Source organism: Cololabis saira, chromosome 4, assembly GCF_033807715.1.
Source record: "Cololabis saira isolate AMF1-May2022 chromosome 4, fColSai1.1, whole genome shotgun sequence".
Lineage (NCBI taxonomy): Eukaryota > Metazoa > Chordata > Actinopteri > Beloniformes > Belonidae > Cololabis > Cololabis saira.
In genome coordinates, this window is record NC_084590.1 from 24,997,335 (window position 1) to 25,018,723 (window position 21,389).

Here is a 21,389-nt window from a genome sequence, read left to right on the forward strand (position 1 = left end):
AAATGGATATTTCTAAGAAAAAAAGTGGTTCGGGAACGACATGTTTCGGCAGTTGGATGTAAGGACTCTAGGAAGCACCTGAAGGAGTGCTCAGATAGAGACTGCTGCGACCACAAACCAGCTTCAAAGAGACACGTACATGCGCTGCTTTGTTTACTTTTTTTCTGAATCCACGGACCGGGCTGAAGGCATTACATCTAAAAAACCACCGCGCAACATTTTTGTTTGTTCACACCACTTTGTTGACAAAAAACCAACAAAGGATAATCCATTCCCTGAGTTGTGGTTGGTTTATAATCGCTCTCCCCAGCCAGAGAGGAGTTAACTCACCCGGCGGATCCGCTGCCCCCCCCCCCCCGGAGAAACAACACGGATCTGAGGGTAAGTTCAGCAACTTTAGCTGTGAAGCTGACAGTACTGTAAATTATGAAGAAGTTGTCATACACTAACATTGCTACTGGTATTTTTATAAGGCAGTTGATGGTTTTGAGATGCGTGTGTGTGTGTGTGTGTGTGTGTGTGTGTGTGTTTGACAATTTTCACCTGTTTCAAGTACATTTTCATTTGAAATAAGTAGAAAAATCTGCCAGTGGAACAAGATTTTTTTGCTTGTAATGAGAAGATAAATCTTGTCCCACTGGCAGATTTTTCTACTTATTTCAAATGAAAATGTACTTGAAACAGGTGAAAATTGTCAAATAAGTTATTTTTTTGGTAAATACTCTTGTTTTAAGTGTAATGAGATTTTCTGCATTAATTTTGCTCCATGTTTTTCTCTTCCCCTTTTTTTAGATGGTCCTGAAACCTGTCACCTGAGGCCGAGCCTGCTACACAAGTGATGTTCTTCATTAAATAAAGATAAACAACAAATACTGTGTGCATTGTATTTTTTAATATTATATATGAATAGTTTTTATAGTGATGTAATTGTGTGGGATGCTTTTGTATTTTACTATGGAGGTAAGGGAACTGTTAATTGAATTTGTGCACATAAATCAAATGTGTGCATATTCTACAGTTGTGCATAAATAAATAGAAATGTAATTCATGTAGTTCAGTGCAATAATGAAATTAAATTAAGTTTCATCAAACTTTATTTTCACAGTACAAACATCTGTTGGTTCCTAAATAAGGCTGCTCATTTTGGTTTTAAAATGCTGACATATTTACTGCAGAACTGTAACCTTCCCTCAACAAAATCATCAATTTTTGGGAGTATGTGTGAAAAGTTGGGTGATGGCGGGAGGCAGAGCTGCAGGAGAATATTCCCAGGGCTGGTCCTCCACTCTTCATGAGTCCTACAGAGTTTCACCTCCTGTGCCGGTTCTGGAGCGGTAGAAGATGCTGGGAAGTTGGTGACGGCTGGTAAAGATCCTTCCTGTTGTGTGTGTATTGTGATAAAGTTCTTTATTTTCTGTAATGCAATTAAAAAAACAAAAATGTCATACATTCTGGATTCATTACAAATCAACTGAAATATTGCAAGCCTTTTATTATTTTAATATTGCTTATTATGGCTTACAGTTTAAGATTCCCAGAATATTCTAATTTTTTGAGATAGGATATTTGAGTTTTCTTAAGCTGTAAGCCATGATCAGCAATATTAAAATAATAAAAAGCTTGCAATATTTCAGTTGATTTGTAATGAATCCAGAATGTATGACATTTTTGTTTTTATAATTGCATTAGAGAAAATCACAATATTCTAATTTTCTGAAACAGTCCTGCACTTCATCTTCTTCTGACCAGCATTTCTTTCAGACCCAACTCTTGTCAGTGCAGGCAAGCCCGGTTTTCCCGTCTCACAGCATTTTCTACCTAGAGAAAAAAAAGCCAAGTAAACTATGATGTAGTTTGGATACCAAAAATGAAGACATATATGTCAAATAATCTTGTTACCTTCCATAAGATTGCAGCTGAATGGGAACGATCTCCAGGTCCAGCAAAACGCACATGACGCAGGTCTGATTCTCCAGCCTCAGTTACAGCAGCCAAGCTTTAAGCGCCGCATTGTTAAAACACTGGCCAGGCTCGACATTTGCTTTCAAATAAACAAAACGATCATGTTTGTATGACATGACAAAACCGACTTTGTCTCTGTGCAGATATTGATAAACCTCAGAAACTTTCAGTTTGTCCGTTGCGGATTTCATGAAGTAGGAACAGATCAGCTGTCAGTTCTGCTGCTGTCATCACGTTATCATCCCGGTTCTGCACTGAATTCGGGTGGGGAGAGTAACGCCATCTCCAGTCAGAGTATAGAACCGTGTTCCCATGACAAAGACATAGTTGTCGACATTAAAAGCTCACGAGCAGCGAGTCTTTGCTTAAGGTTTGTGTCCACGCCGCTGTGTTTACACCGGTAAACGCTGCGCAAATCACTCCCACCGGAAATGACCCGCATCTATGCAGACGAATGGCAGCGCCCATGTTTTGGCGCGTAAACTTGTCTATCAGATATTGCCCTTTTTTTTGCCAAATGTACACAGGAATTTCACGTGGTAAAAAGAGCACCACTGTGCATTCACACCTCCACAAACAAACAGGACTTTCCAGGCAAAGGAACTCTTGTCCCTTTAAAGCCAATCATACAAGTCTGGTATGACTGCCCCTTGGGGGTTGAAACAGATTCTGTTGTTCCAGCAATAATGTCTCCTTTCTGTGGCCGATAGGACGGGAGTGCCACTGTGACGCTACTCTGAGTAACAAGGAGTTTGGGGAACATCCCTGAAGTAGCGCACACTTTAAGTGAAAGGGAGAGGCTGGTGAATGGAGAGCACCCTGCATCCTCACTGGAAGACAGAGGGAGGACTGTCAGGCCGCTCTCTTCTTCTTCTTGGCTGGCTGATCGACAGCTTGGGTGGGCAGTCTCGCCATAGCCGATGTAAGCGTCTGTGCTACGTAGTCCTCGCCTCCTACCTGGGTGGAATAGCAGGCATTGGTTGGGGCTTAAGCTCTGTTGGGTTCTTAAAATTCAGAAGAATTCAAATCAACAGCACAAAGTCAATAATTCAGAGAATTACAATATTGTTAAAGTGCTACAACTCTTTGTATGGAAATGCTTACTGACACCTGAAGTTGGTGTAATTTGTAAATGGTCACCAAACGAATGTGAAGGAGAGTAAGTGCGGAGTTACCTGTATGGCCACGCCAACCCAAAAGTGTGGCAACCCTCAGTCTCTGTGGCGCAATTGGTTAGCGCGTTCGGCTGTTAACTGAAAGGTTGGTGGTTCAAGCCAACCCAGGGACGTGCATTGGTTTGGACCTTTGTCAAGCTTAAGAACAGCACTAGGCTAACAGATATTGCCCTTTTTTTTGCCAAATATACACAGGAATCTCACGCGGTAATAAGAGCACCACTGTGGGGAACATCCCTGAAGTAGCGCACACTTTAAGTGAAAGGGAGAGGCTGGTGAATGGAGAGCACCCTGCATCCTCACTGGAAGACAGAGGGAGGACTGTCAGGCCGCTCTCTTCTTCTTCTTGGCCGGCTGATCGACAGCTTGGGTGGGCAGTCTCGCCATAGCCGATGTAAGCGTCTTTGCTAGGTGGTCCTCTCCTCCTACCTGGGTGGAATAGCAGGCATTGGTTGGGGCTTAAGCTCCGTTGGGTTCTTAAAATTCAGAAGAATTCAAATCAACAGCACGAAGTCAATAATTCAGAGAATTACAATATTGTTAAAGTGCTACAACACTTTGTATGGAAATGCTTACTGACACCTGAAGTTGGTGTCATTTGTAAATGGTCACCAAACGAATGTGAAGGAGAGTAAGGGCGGAGTTACCTGTGTGGTCACGCCCACCCAAAATTGTGGCAGCCCTCAGTCTCTGTGGCGCAATTGGTTAGCGCGTTTGGCTGTTAACTGAAAGGTTGGTGGTTCAAGCCCACCCAGGGATGTGCATTGGTTTGGACCTTTGTCAAGCTCAAGAACAGCACTAGGCTATCAGATATTGCCCTTTTTTTTGCCAAATATACACAGGAATTTCACGTGGTAAAAAGAGCACCACTGTGCATTCACACCTCCACAAACAAACAGGACTTTCCAGGCAAATGAACTCTTGTCCCTTTAAAGCCAATCATACAAGTCTGGTATGACTGCCCCTTGGGGGTTGAAACAGATTCTGTTGTTCCAGCAATAATGTCTCCTTTCTGTGGCCGATAGCACGGGAGTGCCACTGTGACACTACTCTGAGTAACAAAGAGTGTGGGGAACATCCCTGAAGTAGCGCACACTTTAAGTGAAAGGGAGAGGCTGGTGAATGGAGAGCACCCTGCATCCTCACTGGAAGACAGAGGGAGGACTGTCAGGCCGCTCTCTTCTTCTTCTTGGCTGGCTGATCGACAGTTTGGGTGGGCAGTCTCGCCATAGCCGATGTAAGCGTCTGTGCTAGGTGGTCCTCGCCTCCTACCTGGGTGGAATAGCAGGCATTGGTTGGGGCTTAAGCTCCGTTGGGTTCTTAAAATTCAGAAGAATTCAAATCAACAGCACAAAGTCAATAATTCAGAGAATTACAATATTGTTAAAGTGCTACAACACTTTGTATGGAAATGCTTACTGATACCTGAAGTTGGTGTCATTTGTAAATGGTCACCAAACGAATGTGAAGGAGAGTAAGGGCGGAGTTACCTGTGTGGTCATGCCCACCCAAAAGTGTGGCAGCCCTCAGTCTCTGTGGCGCAATTGGTTAGCGCGTTCGGCTGTTAACTGAAAGGTTGGTGGTTCAAGCCCACCCAGGGACGTGCATTGGTTTGGACCTTTGTCAAGCTCAAGAACAGCACTAGGCTATCAGATATTGCCCTTTTTTTGCCAAAAATACACAGGAATTTCACGTGGTAAAAAGAGCACCACTGTGCATTCACACCTCCACAAACAAACAGGACTTTCCAGGCAAATGAACTCTTGTCCCTTTATAGCCAATCATACAAGTCTGGTATGACTGCCCCTTGGGGGTTGAAACAGATTCTGTTGTTCCAGCAATAATGTCTCCTTTCTGTGGCCGATAGCACGGGAGTGCCACTGTGACACTATTCTGAGTAACAAGGAGTTTGGGGAACATCCCTGAAGTAGCGCACACTTTAAGTGAAAGGGAGAGGCTGGTGAATGGAGAGCACCCTGCATCCTCACTGGAAGACAGAGGGAGGACTGTCAGGCCGCTCTCTTCTTCTTCTTGGCCGGCTGATCGACAGCTTGGGTGGGCAGTCTCGCCATAGCCGATGTAAGCGTCTGTGCTAGGTGGTCCTCGCCTCCTACCTGGGTGGAATAGCAGGCATTGGTTGGGGCTTAAGCTCCGTTGGGTTCTTAAAATTCAGAAGAATTCAAATCAACAGCACAAAGTCAATAATTCAGAGAATTACAATATTGTTAAAGTGCTACAACACTTTGTATGGAAATGCTTACTGACACCTGAAGTTGGTGTAATTTGTAAATGGTCACCAAACGAATGTGAAGGAGAGTAAGGGCGGAGTTACCTGTGTGGCCACGCCCACCCAAAAGTGTTGCAGCCCTCAGTCTCTGTGGCGCAATTGGTTAGTGCGTTCGGCTGTTAACTGAAAGGTTGGTGGTTCAAGCCCACCCAGGGACGTGCATTGGTATGGACCTTTGTCAAGCTTAAGAACAGCACTAGGCTATCAGATATTGCCCTTTTTTTTGCCAAATGTACACAGGAATTTCACGTGGTAAAAAGAGCACCACTGTGCATTCACACCTCCACAAACAAACAGGACTTTCCAGGCAAAGGAACTCTTGTCCCTTTAAAGCCAATCATACAAGTCTGGTATGACTGCCCCTTGGGGGTTGAAACAGATTCTGTTGTTCCAGCAATAATGTCTCCTTTCTGCGGCCGATAGGACGGGAGTGCCACTGTGACGCTACTCTGAGTAACAAGGAGTTTGGGGAACATCCCTGAAGTAGCGCACACTTTAAGTTAAAGGGAGAGGCTGGTGAATGGAGAGCACCCTGCATCCTCACTGGAAGACAGAGGGAGGACTGTCAGGCTGCTCTCTTCTTCTTCTTGGCCGGCTGATCGACAGCTTGGGTGGGCAGTCTCGCCATAGCCGATGTAAGCGTCTTTGCTAGGTGGTCCTCTCCTCCTACCTGGGTGGAATAGCAGGCATTGGTTGGGGCTTAAGCTCCGTTGGGTTCTTAAAATTCAGAAGAATTCAAATCAACAGCACGAAGTCAATAATTCAGAGAATTACAATATTGTTAAAGTGCTACAACACTTTGTATGGAAATGCTTACTGACACCTGAAGTTGGCGTCATTTGTAAATGGTCACCAAACGAATGTGAAGGAGAGTAAGGGCGGAGTTACCTGTGTGGTCACGCCCACCCAAAATTGTGGCAGCCCTCAGTCTCTGTGGCACTTGGTTAGCGCGTTTGGCTGTTAACTGAAAGGTTGGTGGTTCAAGCCCACCCAGGGACGTGCATTGCTTTGGACCTTTGTCAAGCTCAAGAACAGCACTAGGCTATCAGATATTGCCCTTTTTTTTGCCAAATATACACAGGAATTTCACGTGGTAAAAAGAGCACCACTGTGCATTCACACCTCCACAAACAAACAGGACTTTCCAGGCAAATGAACTCTTGTCCCTTTAAAGCCAATCATACAAGTCTGGTATGACTGCCCCTTGGGGGTTGAAACAGATTCTGTTGTTCCAGCAATAATGTCTCCTTTCTGTGGCCGATAGCACGGGAGTGCCACTGTGACACTACTCTGAGTAACAAGGAGTTTGGGGAACATCCCTGAAGTAGCGCACACTTTAAGTGAAAGGGAGAGGCTGGTGAATGGAGAGCACCCTGCATCCTCACTGGAAGACAGAGGGAGGACTGTCAGGCCGCTCTCTTCTTCTTCTTGGCTGGCTGATCGACAGTTTGGGTGGGCAGTCTCGCCATAGCCGATGTAAGCGTCTTTGCTAGGTGGTCCTCGCCTCCTACCTGGGTGGAATAGCAGGCATTGGTTGGGGCTTAAGCTCCGTTGGGTTCTTAAAATTCAGATGAATTCAAATCAACAACACAAAGTCAATAATTCAGAGAATTACAATATTGTTAAAGTGCTACAACACTTTGTATGGAAATGCTTACTGACACCTGAAGTTGGTGTCATTTGTAAATGGTCACCAAACGAATGTGAAGGAGAGTAAGGGCGGAGTTACCTGTGTGGCCACGCCCACTTAAAGTGTGGCAGCCCTCAGTCTCTGTGGCGCAATTGGTTAGCGCGTTCGGCTGTTAACTGAAAGGTTGGTGGTTCAAGCCCACCCAGGGACGTGCATTGGTTTGGACCTTTGTGAAGCTTAAGAACAGCACTAGGCTATCAGATATTGCCCTTTTTTTTGCCAAATGTACACAGGAATTTCACGTGGTAAAAAGAGCACCACTGTGCATTCACACCTCCACAAACAAACAGGACTTTCCAGGCAAAGGAACTCTTGTCCCTTTAAAGCCAATCATACAAGTCTGGTATGACTGCCCCTTGGGGGTTGAAACAGATTCTGTTGTTCCAGCAATAATGTCTCCTTTCTGCGGCCGATAGGACGGGAGTGCCACTGTGACGCTACTCTGAGTAACAAGGAGTTTGGGGAACATCCCTGAAGTAGCGCACACTTTAAGTGAAAGGGAGAGGCTGGTGAATGGAGAGCACCCTGCATCCTCACTGGAAGACAGAGGGAGGACTGTCAGGCCGCTCTCTTCTTTTTCTTGGCTGGCTGATCGACAGCTTGGGTGGGCAGTCTCGCCATAGCCGATGTAAGCGTCTGTGCTACGTAGTCCTCGCCTCCTACCTGGGTGGAATAGCAGGCATTGGTTGGGGCTTAAGCTCTGTTGGGTTCTTAAAATTCAGAAGAATTCAAATCAACAGCACAAAGTCAATAATTCAGAGAATTACAATATTGTTAAAGTGCTACAACTCTTTGTATGGAAATGCTTACTGACACCTGAAGTTGGTGTAATTTGTAAATGGTCACCAAACGAATGTGAAGGAGAGTAAGTGCGGAGTTACCTGTATGGCCACGCCAACCCAAAAGTGTGGCAACCCTCAGTCTCTGTGGCGCGTTCGGCTGTTAACTGAAAGGTTGGTGGTTCAAGCCCACCCAGGGACGTGCATTGGTTTGGACCTTTGTCAAGCTTAAGAACAGCACTAGGCTAACAGATATTGCCCTTTTTTTTGCCAAATATACACAGGAATTTCACGCGGTAATAAGAGCACCACTGTGGGGAACATCCCTGAAGTAGCGCACACTTTAAGTGAAAGGGAGAGGCTGGTGAATGGAGAGCACCCTGCATCCTCACTGGAAGACAGAGGGAGGACTGTCAGGCCGCTCTCTTCTTCTTCTTGGCCGGCTGATCGACAGCTTGGGTGGGCAGACTCGCCATAGCCGATGTAAGCGTCTTTGCTAGGTGGTCCTCTCCTCCTACCTGGGTGGAATAGCAGGCATTGGTTGGGGCTTAAGCTCCGTTGGGTTCTTAAAATTCAGAAGAATTCAAATCAACAGCACGAAGTCAATAATTCAGAGAATTACAATATTGTTAAAGTGCTACAACACTTTGTATGGAAATGCTTACTGACACCTGAAGTTGGCGTCATTTGTAAATGGTCACCAAACGAATGTGAAGGAGAGTAAGGGCGGAGTTACCTGTGTGGTCACGCCCACCCAAAATTGTGGCAGCCCTCAGTCTCTGTGGCGCAATTGGTTAGCGCGTTTGGCTGTTAACTGAAAGGTTGGTGGTTCAAGCCCACCCAGGGACGTGCATTGGTTTGGACCTTTGTCAAGCTCAAGAACAGCACTAGGCTATCAGATATTGCCCTTTTTTTTGCCAAATATACACAGGAATTTCACGTGGTAAAAAGAGCACCACTGCATTGGTTTGGACCTTTGTGAAGCTTAAGAACAGCACTAGGCTATAGACAAGTTTACCGGCCGTTTCCGCTCTACTTCCTAAACTCCTCCCCTGTAAGCAGTCCACTTCCGTTTTGGGGTTTTTCCATTGAAAACAGTGGCAACATTGCTCCGAAAAAGAGGGACAAAATGGATATTTCTAAGAAAAAAAGTGGTTCGGGAACGACATGTTTCGGCAGTTGGATGTAAGGACTCTAGGAAGCACCTGAAGGAGTGCTCAGATAGAGACTGCTGCGACCACAAACCAGCTTCAAAGAGACACGTACATGCGCTGCTTTGTTTACTTTTTTTCTGAATCCACGGACCGGGCTGAAGGCATTACATCTAAAAAACCACCGCGCAACATTTTTGTTTGTTCACACCACTTTGTTGACAAAAAACCAACAAAGGATAATCCATTCCCTGAGTTGTGGTTGGTTTATAATCGCTCTCCCCAGCCAGAGAGGAGTTAACTCACCCGGCGGATCCGCTGCCCCCCCCCCCCCGGAGAAACAACACGGATCTGAGGGTAAGTTCAGCAACTTTAGCTGTGAAGCTGACAGTACTGTAAATTATGAAGAAGTTGTCATACACTAACATTGCTACTGGTATTTTTATAAGGCAGTTGATGGTTTTGAGATGCGTGTGTGTGTGTGTCTGTGTGTGTGTGTGTGTGTGTGTGTGTGTGTGTGTGTGTGTGTGTGTGTGTGTGTGTGTGTGTGTGTGTGTGTGTGTGTGTTTGACAATTTTCACCTGTTTCAAGTACATTTTCATTTGAAATAAGTAGAAAAATCTGCCAGTGGAACAAGATTTTTTTGCTTGTAATGAGAAGATAAATCTTGTCCCACTGGCAGATTTTTCTACTTATTTCAAATGAAAATGTACTTGAAACAGGTGAAAATTGTCAAATAAGTTATTTTTTTGGTAAATACTCTTGTTTTAAGTGTAATGAGATTTTCTGCATTAATTTTGCTCCATGTTTTTCTCTTCCCCTTTTTTTAGATGGTCCTGAAACCTGTCACCTGAGGCCGAGCCTGCTACACAAGTGATGTTCTTCATTAAATAAAGATAAACAACAAATACTGTGTGCATTGTATTTTTTAATATTATATATGAATAGTTTTTATAGTGATGTAATTGTGTGGGATGCTTTTGTATTTTACTATGGAGGTAAGGGAACTGTTAATTGAATTTGTGCACATAAATCAAATGTGTGCATATTCTACAGTTGTGCATAAATAAATAGAAATGTAATTCATGTAGTTCAGTGCAATAATGAAATTAAATTAAGTTTCATCAAACTTTATTTTCACAGTACAAACATCTGTTGGTTCCTAAATAAGGCTGCTCATTTTGGTTTTAAAATGCTGACATATTTACTGCAGAACTGTAACCTTCCCTCAACAAAATCATAAATTTTTGGGAGTATGTGTGAAAAGTTGGGTGATGGCGGGAGGCAGAGCTGCAGGAGAATATTCCCAGGGCTGGTCCTCCACTCTTCATGAGTCCTACAGAGTTTCACCTCCTGTGCCGGTTCTGGAGCGGTAGAAGATGCTGGGAAGTTGGTGACGGCTGGTAAAGATCCTTCCTGTTGTGTGTGTATTGTGATAAAGTTCTTTATTTTCTGTAATGCAATTAAAAAAACAAAAATGTCATACATTCTGGATTCATTACAAATCAACTGAAATATTGCAAGCCTTTTATTATTTTAATATTGCTTATTATGGCTTACAGTTTAAGATTCCCAGAATATTCTAATTTTTTGAGATAGGATATTTGAGTTTTCTTAAGCTGTAAGCCATGATCAGCAATATTAAAATAATAAAAAGCTTGCAATATTTCAGTTGATTTGTAATGAATCCAGAATGTATGACATTTTTGTTTTTATAATTGCATTAGAGAAAATCACAATATTCTAATTTTCTGAAACAGTCCTGCACTTCATCTTCTTCTGACCAGCATTTCTTTCAGACCCAACTCTTGTCAGTGCAGGCAAGCCCGGTTTTCCCGTCTCACAGCATTTTCTACCTAGAGAAAAAAAAGCCAAGTAAACTATGATGTAGTTTGGATACCAAAAATGAAGACATATATGTCAAATAATCTTGTTACCTTCCATAAGATTGCAGCTGAATGGGAACGATCTCCAGGTCCAGCAAAACGCACATGACGCAGGTCTGATTCTCCAGCCTCAGTTACAGCAGCCAAGCTTTAAGCGCCGCATTGTTAAAACACTGGCCAGGCTCGACATTTGCTTTCAAATAAACAAAACGATCATGTTTGTATGACATGACAAAACCGACTTTGTCTCTGTGCAGATATTGATAAACCTCAGAAACTTTCAGTTTGTCCGTTGCGGATTTCATGAAGTAGGAACAGATCAGCTGTCAGTTCTGCTGCTGTCATCACGTTATCATCCCGGTTCTGCACTGAATTCGGGTGGGGAGAGTAACGCCATCTCCAGTCAGAGTATAGAACCGTGTTCCCATGACAAAGACATAGTTGTCGACATTAAAAGCTCACGAGCAGCGAGTCTTTGCTTAAGGTTTGTGTCCACGCCGCTGTGTTTACACCGGTAAACGCTGCGCAAATCACTCCCACCGGAAATGACCCGCATCTATGCAGACGAATGGCAGCGCCCATGTTTTGGCGCGTAAACTTGTCTATCAGATATTGCCCTTTTTTTTGCCAAATGTACACAGGAATTTCACGTGGTAAAAAGAGCACCACTGTGCATTCACACCTCCACAAACAAACAGGACTTTCCAGGCAAAGGAACTCTTGTCCCTTTAAAGCCAATCATACAAGTCTGGTATGACTGCCCCTTGGGGGTTGAAACAGATTCTGTTGTTCCAGCAATAATGTCTCCTTTCTGTGGCCGATAGGACGGGAGTGCCACTGTGACGCTACTCTGAGTAACAAGGAGTTTGGGGAACATCCCTGAAGTAGCGCACACTTTAAGTGAAAGGGAGAGGCTGGTGAATGGAGAGCACCCTGCATCCTCACTGGAAGACAGAGGGAGGACTGTCAGGCCGCTCTCTTCTTCTTCTTGGCTGGCTGATCGACAGCTTGGGTGGGCAGTCTCGCCATAGCCGATGTAAGCGTCTGTGCTACGTAGTCCTCGCCTCCTACCTGGGTGGAATAGCAGGCATTGGTTGGGGCTTAAGCTCTGTTGGGTTCTTAAAATTCAGAAGAATTCAAATCAACAGCACAAAGTCAATAATTCAGAGAATTACAATATTGTTAAAGTGCTACAACTCTTTGTATGGAAATGCTTACTGACACCTGAAGTTGGTGTAATTTGTAAATGGTCACCAAACGAATGTGAAGGAGAGTAAGTGCGGAGTTACCTGTATGGCCACGCCAACCCAAAAGTGTGGCAACCCTCAGTCTCTGTGGCGCAATTGGTTAGCGCGTTCGGCTGTTAACTGAAAGGTTGGTGGTTCAAGCCAACCCAGGGACGTGCATTGGTTTGGACCTTTGTCAAGCTTAAGAACAGCACTAGGCTAACAGATATTGCCCTTTTTTTTGCCAAATATACACAGGAATCTCACGCGGTAATAAGAGCACCACTGTGGGGAACATCCCTGAAGTAGCGCACACTTTAAGTGAAAGGGAGAGGCTGGTGAATGGAGAGCACCCTGCATCCTCACTGGAAGACAGAGGGAGGACTGTCAGGCCGCTCTCTTCTTCTTCTTAGGCCGGCTGATCGACAGCTTGGGTGGGCAGTCTCGCCATAGCCGATGTAAGCGTCTTTGCTAGGTGGTCCTCGCCTCCTACCTGGGTGGAATAGCAGGCATTGGTTGGGGCTTAAGCTCCGTTGGGTTCTTAAAATTCAGATGAATTCAAATCAACAACACAAAGTCAATAATTCAGAGAATTACAATATTGTTAAAGTGCTACAACACTTTGTATGGAAATGCTTACTGACACCTGAAGTTGGTGTCATTTGTAAATGGTCACCAAACGAATGTGAAGGAGAGTAAGGGCGGAGTTACCTGTGTGGCCACGCCCACTTAAAGTGTGGCAGCCCTCAGTCTCTGTGGCGCAATTGGTTAGCGCGTTCGGCTGTTAACTGAAAGGTTGGTGGTTCAAGCCCACCCAGGGACGTGCATTGGTTTGGACCTTTGTGAAGCTTAAGAACAGCACTAGGCTATCAGATATTGCCCTTTTTTTTGCCAAATGTACACAGGAATTTCACGTGGTAAAAAGAGCACCACTGTGCATTCACACCTCCACAAACAAACAGGACTTTCCAGGCAAAGGAACTCTTGTCCCTTTAAAGCCAATCATACAAGTCTGGTATGACTGCCCCTTGGGGGTTGAAACAGATTCTGTTGTTCCAGCAATAATGTCTCCTTTCTGCGGCCGATAGGACGGGAGTGCCACTGTGACGCTACTCTGAGTAACAAGGAGTTTGGGGAACATCCCTGAAGTAGCGCACACTTTAAGTGAAAGGGAGAGGCTGGTGAATGGAGAGCACCCTGCATCCTCACTGGAAGACAGAGGGAGGACTGTCAGGCCGCTCTCTTCTTTTTCTTGGCTGGCTGATCGACAGCTTGGGTGGGCAGTCTCGCCATAGCCGATGTAAGCGTCTGTGCTACGTAGTCCTCGCCTCCTACCTGGGTGGAATAGCAGGCATTGGTTGGGGCTTAAGCTCTGTTGGGTTCTTAAAATTCAGAAGAATTCAAATCAACAGCACAAAGTCAATAATTCAGAGAATTACAATATTGTTAAAGTGCTACAACTCTTTGTATGGAAATGCTTACTGACACCTGAAGTTGGTGTAATTTGTAAATGGTCACCAAACGAATGTGAAGGAGAGTAAGTGCGGAGTTACCTGTATGGCCACGCCAACCCAAAAGTGTGGCAACCCTCAGTCTCTGTGGCGCGTTCGGCTGTTAACTGAAAGGTTGGTGGTTCAAGCCCACCCAGGGACGTGCATTGGTTTGGACCTTTGTCAAGCTTAAGAACAGCACTAGGCTAACAGATATTGCCCTTTTTTTTGCCAAATATACACAGGAATTTCACGCGGTAATAAGAGCACCACTGTGGGGAACATCCCTGAAGTAGCGCACACTTTAAGTTAAAGGGAGAGGCTGGTGAATGGAGAGCACCCTGCATCCTCACTGGAAGACAGAGGGAGGACTGTCAGGCCGCTCTCTTCTTCTTCTTGGCCGGCTGATCGACAGCTTGGGTGGGCAGTCTCGCCATAGCCGATGTAAGCGTCTTTGCTAGGTGGTCCTCTCCTCCTACCTGGGTGGAATAGCAGGCATTGGTTGGGGCTTAAGCTCCGTTGGGTTCTTAAAATTCAGAAGAATTCAAATCAACAGCACGAAGTCAATAATTCAGAGAATTACAATATTGTTAAAGTGCTACAACACTTTGTATGGAAATGCTTACTGACACCTGAAGTTGGCGTCATTTGTAAATGGTCACCAAACGAATGTGAAGGAGAGTAAGGGCGGAGTTACCTGTGTGGTCACGCCCACCCAAAATTGTGGCAGCCCTCAGTCTCTGTGGCACTTGGTTAGCGCGTTTGGCTGTTAACTGAAAGGTTGGTGGTTCAAGCCCACCCAGGGACGTGCATTGGTTTGGACCTTTGTCAAGCTCAAGAACAGCACTAGGCTATCAGATATTGCCCTTTTTTTTGCCAAATATACACAGGAATTTCACGTGGTAAAAAGAGCACCACTGTGCATTCACACCTCCACAAACAAACAGGACTTTCCAGGCAAATGAACTCTTGTCCCTTTAAAGCCAATCATACAAGTCTGGTATGACTGCCCCTTGGGGGTTGAAACAGATTCTGTTGTTCCAGCAATAATGTCTCCTTTCTGTGGCCGATAGCACGGGAGTGCCACTGTGACACTACTCTGAGTAACAAGGAGTTTGGGGAACATCCCTGAAGTAGCGCACACTTTAAGTGAAAGGGAGAGGCTGGTGAATGGAGAGCACCCTGCATCCTCACTGGAAGACAGAGGGAGGACTGTCAGGCCGCTCTCTTCTTCTTCTTGGCTGGCTGATCGACAGTTTGGGTGGGCAGTCTCGCCATAGCCGATGTAAGCGTCTTTGCTAGGTGGTCCTCGCCTCCTACCTGGGTGGAATAGCAGGCATTGGTTGGGGCTTAAGCTCCGTTGGGTTCTTAAAATTCAGATGAATTCAAATCAACAACACAAAGTCAATAATTCAGAGAATTACAATATTGTTAAAGTGCTACAACACTTTGTATGGAAATGCTTACTGACACCTGAAGTTGGTGTCATTTGTAAATGGTCACCAAACGAATGTGAAGGAGAGTAAGGGCGGAGTTACCTGTGTGGCCGCGCCCACTTAAAGTGTGGCAGCCCTCAGTCTCTGTGGCGCAATTGGTTAGCGCGTTCGGCTGTTAACTGAAAGGTTGGTGGTTCAAGCCCACCCAGGGACGTGCATTGGTTTGGACCTTTGTGAAGCTTAAGAACAGCACTAGGCTATCAGATATTGCCCTTTTTTTTGCCAAATGTACACAGGAATTTCACGTGGTAAAAAGAGCACCACTGTGCATTCACACCTCCACAAACAAACAGGACTTTCCAGGCAAAGGAACTCTTGTCCCTTTAAAGCCAATCATACAAGTCTGGTATGACTGCCCCTTGGGGGTTGAAACAGATTCTGTTGTTCCAGCAATAATGTCTCCTTTCTGCGGCCGATAGGACGGGAGTGCCACTGTGACGCTACTCTGAGTAACAAGGAGTTTGGGGAACATCCCTGAAGTAGCGCACACTTTAAGTGAAAGGGAGAGGCTGGTGAATGGAGAGCACCCTGCATCCTCACTGGAAGACAGAGGGAGGACTGTCAGGCCGCTCTCTTCTTCTTCTTGGCTGGCTGATCGACAGCTTGGGTGGGCAGTCTCGCCATAGCCGATGTAAGCGTCTGTGCTACGTAGTCCTCGCCTCCTACCTGGGTGGAATAGCAGGCATTGGTTGGGGCTTAAGCTCTGTTGGGTTCTTAAAATTCAGAAGAATTCAAATCAACAGCACAAAGTCAATAATTCAGAGAATTACAATATTGTTAAAGTGCTACAACTCTTTGTATGGAAATGCTTACTGACACCTGAAGTTGGTGTAATTTGTAAATGGTCACCAAACGAATGTGAAGGAGAGTAAGTGCGGAGTTACCTGTATGGCCACGCCAACCCAAAAGTGTGGCAACCCTCAGTCTCTGTGGCGCAATTGGTTAGCGCGTTCGGCTGTTAACTGAAAGGTTGGTGGTTCAAGCCCACCCAGGGACGTGCATTGGTTTGGACCTTTGTCAAGCTTAAGAACAGCACTAGGCTAACAGATATTGCCCTTTTTTTTGCCAAATATACACAGGAATTTCACGCGGTAATAAGAGCACCACTGTGGGGAACATCCCTGAAGTAGCGCACACTTTAAGTGAAAGGGAGAGGCTGGTGAATGGAGAGCACCCTGCATCCTCACTGGAAGACAGAGGGAGGACTGTCAGGCCGCTCTCTTCTTCTTCTTGGCCGGCTGATCGACAGCTTGGGTGGGCAGACTCGCCATAGCCGATGTAAGCGTCTTTGCTAGGTGGTCCTCTCCTCCTACCTGGGTGGAATAGCAGGCATTGGTTGGGGCTTAAGCTCCGTTGGGTTCTTAAAATTCAGAAGAATTCAAATCAACAGCACGAAGTCAATAATTCAGAGAATTACAATATTGTTAAAGTGCTACAACACTTTGTATGGAAATGCTTACTGACACCTGAAGTTGGCGTCATTTGTAAATGGTCACCAAACGAATGTGAAGGAGAGTAAGGGCGGAGTTACCTGTGTGGTCACGCCCACCCAAAATTGTGGCAGCCCTCAGTCTCTGTGGCGCAATTGGTTAGCGCGTTTGGCTGTTAACTGAAAGGTTGGTGGTTCAAGCCCACCCAGGGACGTGCATTGGTTTGGACCTTTGTCAAGCTCAAGAACAGCACTAGGCTATCAGATATTGCCCTTTTTTTTGCCAAATATACACAGGAATTTCACGTGGTAAAAAGAGCACCACTGCATTGGTTTGGACCTTTGTGAAGCTTAAGAACAGCACTAGGCTATAGACAAGTTTACCGGCCGTTTCCGCTCTACTTCCTAAACTCCTCCCCTGTAAGCAGTCCACTTCCGTTTTGGGGTTTTTCCATTGAAAACAGTGGCAACATTGCTCCGAAAAAGAGGGACAAAATGGATATTTCTAAGAAAAAAAGTGGTTCGGGAACGACATGTTTCGGCAGTTGGATGTAAGGACTCTAGGAAGCACCTGAAGGAGTGCTCAGATAGAGACTGCTGCGACCACAAACCAGCTTCAAAGAGACACGTACATGCGCTGCTTTGTTTACTTTTTTTCTGAATCCACGGACCGGGCTGAAGGCATTACATCTAAAAAACCACCGCGCAACATTTTTGTTTGTTCACACCACTTTGTTGACAAAAAACCAACAAAGGATAATCCATTCCCTGAGTTGTGGTTGGTTTATAATCGCTCTCCCCAGCCAGAGAGGAGTTAACTCACCCGGCGGATCCGCTGCCCCCCCCCCCCCGGAGAAACAACACGGATCTGAGGGTAAGTTCAGCAACTTTAGCTGTGAAGCTGACAGTACTGTAAATTATGAAGAAGTTGTCATACACTAACATTGCTACTGGTATTTTTATAAGGCAGTTGATGGTTTTGAGATGCGTGTGTGTGTGTGTCTGTGTGTGTGTGTGTGTGTGTGTGTGTGTGTGTGTGTGTGTGTGTGTGTGTGTGTGTGTGTGTGTGTTTGACAATTTTCACCTGTTTCAAGTACATTTTCATTTGAAATAAGTAGAAAAATCTGCCAGTGGAACAAGATTTTTTTGCTTGTAATGAGAAGATAAATCTTGTCCCACTGGCAGATTTTTCTACTTATTTCAAATGAAAATGTACTTGAAACAGGTGAAAATTGTCAAATAAGTTATTTTTTTGGTAAATACTCTTGTTTTAAGTGTAATGAGATTTTCTGCATTAATTTTGCTCCATGTTTTTCTCTTCCCCTTTTTTTAGATGGTCCTGAAACCTGTCACCTGAGGCCGAGCCTGCTACACAAGTGATGTTCTTCATTAAATAAAGATAAACAACAAATACTGTGTGCATTGTATTTTTTAATATTATATATGAATAGTTTTTATAGTGATGTAATTGTGTGGGATGCTTTTGTATTTTACTATGGAGGTAAGGGAACTGTTAATTGAATTTGTGCACATAAATCAAATGTGTGCATATTCTACAGTTGTGCATAAATAAATAGAAATGTAATTCATGTAGTTCAGTGCAATAATGAAATTAAATTAAGTTTCATCAAACTTTATTTTCACAGTACAAACATCTGTTGGTTCCTAAATAAGGCTGCTCATTTTGGTTTTAAAATGCTGACATATTTACTGCAGAACTGTAACCTTCCCTCAACAAAATCATCAATTTTTGGGAGTATGTGTGAAAAGTTGGGTGATGGCGGGAGGCAGAGCTGCAGGAGAATATTCCCAGGGCTGGTCCTCCACTCTTCATGAGTCCTACAGAGTTTCACCTCCTGTGCCGGTTCTGGAGCGGTAGAAGATGCTGGGAAGTTGGTGACGGCTGGTAAAGATCCTTCCTGTTGTGTGTGTATTGTGATAAAGTTCTTTATTTTCTGTAATGCAATTAAAAAAACAAAAATGTCATACATTCTGGATTCATTACAAATCAACTGAAATATTGCAAGCCTTTTATTATTTTAATATTGCTTATTATGGCTTACAGTTTAAGATTCCCAGAATATTCTAATTTTTTGAGATAGGATATTTGAGTTTTCTTAAGCTGTAAGCCATGATCAGCAATATTAAAATAATAAAAAGCTTGCAATATTTCAGTTGATTTGTAATGAATCCAGAATGTATGACATTTTTGTTTTTATAATTGCATTAGAGAAAATCACAATATTCTAATTTTCTGAAACAGTCCTGCACTTCATCTTCTTCTGACCAGCATTTCTTTCAGACCCAACTCTTGTCAGTGCAGGCAAGCCCGGTTTTCCCGTCTCACAGCATTTTCTACCTAGAGAAAAAAAAGCCAAGTAAACTATGATGTAGTTTGGATACCAAAAATGAAGACATATATGTCAAATAATCTTGTTACCTTCCATAAGATTGCAGCTGAATGGGAACGATCTCCAGGTCCAGCAAAACGCACATGACGCAGGTCTGATTCTCCAGCCTCAGTTACAGCAGCCAAGCTTTAAGCGCCGCATTGTTAAAACACTGGCCAGGCTCGACATTTGCTTTCAAATAAACAAAACGATCATGTTTGTATGACATGACAAAACCGACTTTGTCTCTGTGCAGATATTGATAAACCTCAGAAACTTTCAGTTTGTCCGTTGCGGATTTCATGAAGTAGGAACAGATCAGCTGTCAGTTCTGCTGCTGTCATCACGTTATCATCCCGGTTCTGCACTGAATTCGGGTGGGGAGAGTAACGCCATCTCCAGTCAGAGTATAGAACCGTGTTCCCATGACAAAGACATAGTTGTCGACATTAAAAGCTCACGAGCAGCGAGTCTTTGCTTAAGGTTTGTGTCCACGCCGCTGTGTTTACACCGGTAAACGCTGCGCAAATCACTCCCACCGGAAATGACCCGCATCTATGCAGACGAATGGCAGCGCCCATGTTTTGGCGCGTAAACTTGTCTATCAGATATTGCCCTTTTTTTTGCCAAATGTACACAGGAATTTCACGTGGTAAAAAGAGCACCACTGTGCATTCACACCTCCACAAACAAACAGGACTTTCCAGGCAAAGGAACTCTTGTCCCTTTAAAGCCAATCATACAAGTCTGGTATGACTGCCCCTTGGGGGTTGAAACAGATTCTGTTGTTCCAGCAATAATGTCTCCTTTCTGTGGCCGATAGGACGGGAGTGCCACTGTGACGCTACTCTGAGTAACAAGGAGTTTGGGGAACATCCCTGAAGTAGCGCACACTTTAAGTGAAAGGGAGAGGCTGGTGAATGGAGAGCACCCTGCATCCTCACTGGAAGACAGAGGGAGGACTGTCAGGCCGCTCTCTTCTTCTTCTTGGCTGGCTGATCGACAGCTTGGGTGGGCAGTCTCGCCATAGCCGATGTAAGCGTCTGTGCTACGTAGTCCTCGCCTCCTACCTGGGTGGAATAGCAGGCATTGGTTGGGGCTTAAGCTCTGTTGGGTTCTTAAAATTCAGAAGAATTCAAATCAACAGCACAAAGTCAATAATTCAGAGAATTACAATATTGTTAAAGTGCTACAACTCTTTGTATGGAAATGCTTACTGACACCTGAAGTTGGTGTAATTTGTAAATGGTCACCAAACGAATGTGAAGGAGAGTAAGTGCGGAGTTACCTGTATGGCCACGCCAACCCAAAAGTGTGGCAACCCTCAGTCTCTGTGGCGCAATTGGTTAGCGCGTTCGGCTGTTAACTGAAAGGTTGGTGGTTCAAGCCAACCCAGGGACGTGCATTGGTTTGGACCTTTGTCAAGCTTAAGAACAGCACTAGGCTAACAGATATTGCCCTTTTTTTTGCCAAATATACACAGGAATCTCACGCGGTAATAAGAGCACCACTGTGGGGAACATCCCTGAAGTAGCGCACACTTTAAGTGAAAGGGAGAGGCTGGTGAATGGAGAGCACCCTGCATCCTCACTGGAAGACAGAGGGAGGACTGTCAGGCCGCTCTCTTCTTCTTAGGCCGGCTGATCGACAGCTTGGGTGGGCAGTCTCGCCATAGCCGATGTAAGCGTCTTTGCTAGGTGGTCCTCTACTCCTACCTGGGTGGAATAGCAGGCATTGGTTGGGGCTTAAGCTCCGTTGGGTTCTTAAAATTCAGAAGAATTCAAATCAACAGCACGAAGTCAATAATTCAGAGAATTACAATATTGTTAAAGTGCTACAACACTTTGTATGGAAATGCTTACTGACACCTGAAGTTGGTGTCATTTGTAAATGGTCACCAAACGAATGTGAAGGAGAGTAAGGGCGGAGTTACCTGTGTGGTCACGCCCACCCAAAATTGTGGCAGCCCTCAGTCTCTGTGGCGCAATTGGTTAGCGCGTTTGGCTGTTAACTGAAAGGTTGGTGGTTCAAGCCCACCCAGGGACGTGCATTGGTTTGGACCTTTGTCAAGCTCAAGAACAGCACTAGGCTATCAGATATTGCCCTTTTTTTTGCCAAATATACACAGGAATTTCACGTGGTAAAAAGAGCACCACTGTGCATTCACACCTTGTGAGGAACCAGAGCGGCCTCCCCACGTACAAGGGGACAAGGCAAAACTGGAGCTTGGTGATGAGGTGTAAAAAGAACCTTGCAGAGCGTAGAATGCCAAAAAATAAGGCTTTTTATTGTGTGCAGAAAAAAGCACAAAGACATAAAGGTGGAGGCAAAACAGTATTCTTAAAAATGGCACAATGAGGATAGCCTCTCCACAAGCTTCCTCCATTCAGCAGCCTCCTCTTCCGGTATGCAGCTGCTGTTTATAAAC

General features: G+C 44.8%; 13 non-coding genes across 13 annotated transcripts; all 13 read left to right on the forward strand.

Annotated features, from left to right (window-relative positions):
• The first annotated feature begins 3,176 nt into the window (after window positions 1-3,176).
• Window positions 3,177-3,250, forward strand: trnan-guu (transfer RNA asparagine (anticodon GUU)). Its single transcript has one exon. It is a non-coding gene; the product is annotated as a tRNA-Asn (tRNA).
• A 573-nt stretch (window positions 3,251-3,823) lies between these two features.
• Window positions 3,824-3,897, forward strand: trnan-guu (transfer RNA asparagine (anticodon GUU)). Its single transcript has one exon. It is a non-coding gene; the product is annotated as a tRNA-Asn (tRNA).
• A 769-nt stretch (window positions 3,898-4,666) lies between these two features.
• trnan-guu (transfer RNA asparagine (anticodon GUU)) lies at window positions 4,667-4,740 on the forward strand. The gene has a single exon. It is a non-coding gene; the product is annotated as a tRNA-Asn (tRNA).
• A 768-nt stretch (window positions 4,741-5,508) lies between these two features.
• Window positions 5,509-5,582, forward strand: trnan-guu (transfer RNA asparagine (anticodon GUU)). The gene has a single exon. It is a non-coding gene; the product is annotated as a tRNA-Asn (tRNA).
• A 1,609-nt stretch (window positions 5,583-7,191) lies between these two features.
• Window positions 7,192-7,265, forward strand: trnan-guu (transfer RNA asparagine (anticodon GUU)). The gene has a single exon. It is a non-coding gene; the product is annotated as a tRNA-Asn (tRNA).
• A 1,403-nt stretch (window positions 7,266-8,668) lies between these two features.
• trnan-guu (transfer RNA asparagine (anticodon GUU)) lies at window positions 8,669-8,742 on the forward strand. The gene has a single exon. It is a non-coding gene; the product is annotated as a tRNA-Asn (tRNA).
• A 3,516-nt stretch (window positions 8,743-12,258) lies between these two features.
• trnan-guu (transfer RNA asparagine (anticodon GUU)) lies at window positions 12,259-12,332 on the forward strand. The gene has a single exon. It is a non-coding gene; the product is annotated as a tRNA-Asn (tRNA).
• A 573-nt stretch (window positions 12,333-12,905) lies between these two features.
• On the forward strand, window positions 12,906-12,979 carry trnan-guu (transfer RNA asparagine (anticodon GUU)). The gene has a single exon. It is a non-coding gene; the product is annotated as a tRNA-Asn (tRNA).
• Window positions 12,980-15,222: 2,243 nt separating this feature from the next.
• trnan-guu (transfer RNA asparagine (anticodon GUU)) lies at window positions 15,223-15,296 on the forward strand. Its single transcript has one exon. It is a non-coding gene; the product is annotated as a tRNA-Asn (tRNA).
• Window positions 15,297-16,065: 769 nt separating this feature from the next.
• trnan-guu (transfer RNA asparagine (anticodon GUU)) lies at window positions 16,066-16,139 on the forward strand. The gene has a single exon. It is a non-coding gene; the product is annotated as a tRNA-Asn (tRNA).
• Window positions 16,140-16,712: 573 nt separating this feature from the next.
• Window positions 16,713-16,786, forward strand: trnan-guu (transfer RNA asparagine (anticodon GUU)). The gene has a single exon. It is a non-coding gene; the product is annotated as a tRNA-Asn (tRNA).
• Window positions 16,787-20,288: 3,502 nt separating this feature from the next.
• On the forward strand, window positions 20,289-20,362 carry trnan-guu (transfer RNA asparagine (anticodon GUU)). Its single transcript has one exon. It is a non-coding gene; the product is annotated as a tRNA-Asn (tRNA).
• Window positions 20,363-20,933: 571 nt separating this feature from the next.
• trnan-guu (transfer RNA asparagine (anticodon GUU)) lies at window positions 20,934-21,007 on the forward strand. The gene has a single exon. It is a non-coding gene; the product is annotated as a tRNA-Asn (tRNA).
• The last annotated feature ends 382 nt before the right edge of the window (window positions 21,008-21,389 follow it).